Below are 4,254 nucleotides of genomic sequence, written 5' to 3'. Positions count from 1 at the left end.
CGCATCCTGCGTAATACGTCACCCGAACACGCTCTCCGCATCCTGCGTATTACGTCACCAGAACCCGCTCTCCGCATCCTGCGTATTACGTCACCCGAACCCGCGCTCCGCCGCATGCGCACAACCTCACCCGAACATGCGCACCGCCACCGTGACGTCAGCGGAGTGAAAGCTAGCCTCCAACCGTGCGTATAACGTCATCACGCAAACCCAGTGTCCCGCCCCCCTGCTCCTGGCTGGCTCTCTTTCTATGGGGTTGCCAACTCTCCAGGATTGGCCTGGAGTCTCCCGGAATTTCCAGGATAATCCAGCTGAAAAATCACAGGGGCATTAAAAAAAAATTGCGTCATATCTTTTCATTTTCTTTGAAGACCTGTTTATTAGTTATAAAAATACAGGAGATGGCAGCTGATGAAGAGGCTTTTTGCTATCTAATTGGCGGGGCGCCGTGCGGACGGACGTGTTTGGGGACCAATGGCGGCAGCGTGGGGCCGGGTCAGTTAATCAGAAAGAAAGATTGCATTTCTACAGCGCCTTTCACAGCAACAACAACCTGTATTTATATAGCGCCTTTAACGTAGTAAAATGTCCCAAGGCACTGCACAGGAGTATTATAAGACAAAAAGTTTGACCCCGAGCCACATAAGGTGAAATTAGTGCAGGTGAACAAAAGCTTGGGTCAATGAGGTGGGTTTTAAGGAGCGTCTTAAAGGAGGAGAGAGAGAGGCGGAGAGGTTTAGGGAGGGAATTCCAGAGCTCAGGGCCCAGGCAGCAGAAGGCACGGCTGCCAATGGTGGAGCGATTAAAATCGGGGATGCGCAAGAGGCCAGAATTGGAGGAGCGCAGATATCGCGGGGGGGTTGTGGGGCTGGAGGAGATTACAGAGATAGGGAGGGGCGAGGAGGCCATGGAGGGATTTGAAAACAAGGATGAGAATTTTCTGGTATATTCTGTTTGCTGATGTTCGAAAAAGCATTGGTGTGAGTACAAAATATTTTCCCTGCCTTATGGTCACCACATTTTTCCACTAACATTGGCAAATAAGGGGAAAATATTGGCCTCTTGTCTCATGACATTATTGTAACTATTGTGGGTCGGAGCTCCTCTGAATTTTCCTCTTGCTCCTCCTGAGATGCAAATGCAGCATCTTACCCGTTCTTCACTGTGTATAGATCAGGACTCGTCACACGGCCGCCTCATTCCTTCCCTGTGCCACCTCTTATTCTCTTTGGCCCTCAGTTCCTCCCACAATCAGACTACATTTAATGCCAAGCTTGCCATCACCAAATCACCACTTCCGGATTTATATCATCTTCGTTTCTACTTCTCTCAGCCTTCCTATCATCTTGCGCTACAGGATCGAGCCTTTCATTAATTTCACTCAATAACACTAACTCTCTGAGTATGGCTTTGAAGGGTTGAATAGTGTTTTCTTGTCATAGAAACATAGAAAAATAGTAGCAGGAGTCGGCCATTCAGCCCTTCGAGCCTGCTCCGCCATTTAATATGATCATGGCTAAACCTCTATCTCAATACCATATTCCCCCTCTCTCCCCATACCCCTTGATGCCTTTTGTGTCTAGAAATCTATCAATCTCCCTCGGATAGACCGAGTAATTACAGGCCAGTCAGCCTAACCTCGGTGGTGGGAAAATTATTGGAAAGAATTCTGAAAGACAGGATAAATCTTCATTTAGAAAGACACGGATTAATCAAGGATAGTCAGCACGGATTTGTTAAGGGAAGGTCATGTCTGACAAACTTGATTGAATTTTTTGAGGAGGTAACAAGGAGGGTAGACGAGGGTAGTGCGTTTGATGTAGTGTATATGAACTTTAACAAGGCTTTTGATAAGGTTCCACATGGCAAACTGGTCATGAAGTTAAAAGCCCATGGGATCCAGGGCAAAGTGTCAAGTTGGATTCAAAACTGGCTCGGAGACAGGAAGCAGAGGGTAATGGTTGATGGGTGTTTTTGTGACTGGAAGGCTGTTTCCAGTGGGGTTCCGCAGGGCTCAGTACTAGGTCCCTTGCTTTTTGTGGTATATATCAATGATCTAGACTTGAACATAGGGGGTATGATTAAGAAGTTTGCAGATGATACTAAAATTGGCTGTGTGGTTGATACTAAAGAAGGAAGCTGTAGACTGCAGGAAGATATCAATAAATTGGTCAGGTGGGCAGAACAGTGGCAAATGGAATTCAATCCAGAGAAGTGTAAGGTAATGCATTTGGGGAGGGCTAACAAGGAAAGGAAATACACATTAAATGGTAGGACACTGAGTAGTGTAGAGGAATAAAGGGACCTTGGAGTGCATGTTCACAGATCCCTGAAGGTAGCAGGCCAGGTAGATAAGGTGGTTAAGAAGGCATACTGAATGCTTGTCTTTATTAGCTGTGGCATAGAACTTCTTCTCCTTCTTCTTAGGCAGTCCCTCAGAACCGAGGATGACTTACTTCCACGTTAAAAATGAGTCCGCAGGTGACTGATGAGTCCAATGCGGGACCTACAGTCTCTGTCACAGGTGGGGCAGACGGTGGTTGAAGGGGCGGGTGGGTGGGGTGCTTGGGTTGACGTGCGCTCCTTGCGCTGACTGTGCTTGGCTTGCGATGCTTGCGTCTGCGCTCACTTGGAGGTCGAACTCCAAACCATCGTCAACACCTTCACCGAAGCGTACGAGAGCATGGGCCTTACACTAAACATCTGTAAGACAAAGGTCCTCTACCAACCTGCCCCCGCCACACAGTACTGCCCCCCGATTATCAAAATCCACGACAATACAAGAGCAGGGAGGTTATGCTTCAACTGTATAAAACACTAGTTAGGCCTCAGCTAGAGTAATGCGTGCAGTTCTGGTCACCACATTACAGGAAAGATGTGATTGCACTAGAGAGGGTACAGAGGAGATTTACAGGGATGTTGCCGGGAGCAGAGAATCTTAGCTATGAGGAAAGACTGGATTTCCTTGGAACAGAGGAGGCTGAGGGGAGACCTTATTGAGGTGTATAAAATTATGAGGGGCCTAGATAAAGTGGATAGAAAGGACCTATTTCTCTTAGCAGAGGGGTCAAAAACCAGGGGGCACAGATTTAAAGTAATTGGTGGAAGGTTTAGAGGGGATTTGAGGGGAAATTTCTTCACCCAGAGGGTTGTGGGGGTCTGGAACTCACTGCCTGAAAGGGTGGTAGAGGCAGGAACCCTAACCACATTTAAAAAGTACTTGGATGTGCACTTGGGATGCTGTAACCTGCAGGGCTACGGACCTAGAGCTGGGAAGTGGGATTAGGCTGGATAGCTCTTTGTTGGCCGGCGTGGACACGATGGGCCGAATGGCCTCCTGCCATGCTGTAACTTTCTATGATTCTATGATTAAATATATTCAGTGATTTGGCCTCCACAGCCCTCTGGGGTAGAGAATTCCACAGGTTCACCACCCTCTGAGTGAAGAAATTTCTCCTCATCTCAGTCCTAAATGTCCTACCCCGTATCCTGAGACTGTGACTCCTCGTTCTGTGTTTCCTATAGTTTTTGAGGTTTGGCACGGTGGCATAATTTGGATTCACTAGATTGCCACTTTGGAGGTGTGGGACCACACTTCAGTGTGATTATGCATCATCATGTTGCAATGTTTTGCAAACTATAGGGTAGATACAGAGAAACTACTTCCTCTGACACCCTCAAAGCCTCCTTGAAAAAGTGCAACATCCCCACCGACACCTGGGAATCCCTGGCCCAAGACCGCACAAAGTGGAGGAGAAGCATCCGGGAAGGCACCGAACACCTCGAGTCTCTTCACCGGGAGCAAGCAGAAGCCAAGCGCAGGCAGCGCAAGGAGCGCACATCAACCCAAGCACCCCACCCACCCGCCCCTTCAACCACCGTCTGCCCCACCTGTGACAGAGACTGTAGGTCACGCATTGGACTCATCAGCCACCTGAGAACTCATTTTTAATGTGGAAGCAAGTCATCCTCGGTTCTGAGGGACTGCCTAAGAGGAAGGATATTCTTGCCATGGAAGGAGTTCAGCGAAGATTCACCAGGCTGATACCTGGGATGGCAGGAATGACGTATGATGAGAGATTGGGTCGATTGGGCTTGTACTCGCTGGAGTTTAGAAGAATGAGAGGGGATCTCATTGAAACTTATAAAATTCTGGCAGGGCTGGACAGACTAGATGCAGGGAGGATGTTCCCGATGGTCGGGGAATCGAGAACCAGGGGTCACAGTCTAAGGATAAGGGGTAGGCCTTTTAGG

The sequence above is a fragment of the Somniosus microcephalus genome, chromosome 28, assembly GCF_052327205.1.
Source record: "Somniosus microcephalus isolate GS21.2 chromosome 28, FLI_Smic_1.0, whole genome shotgun sequence".
Classification (NCBI taxonomy): domain Eukaryota; kingdom Metazoa; phylum Chordata; class Chondrichthyes; order Squaliformes; family Somniosidae; genus Somniosus; species Somniosus microcephalus.
This window is presented reverse-complemented; position numbering follows the sequence as displayed.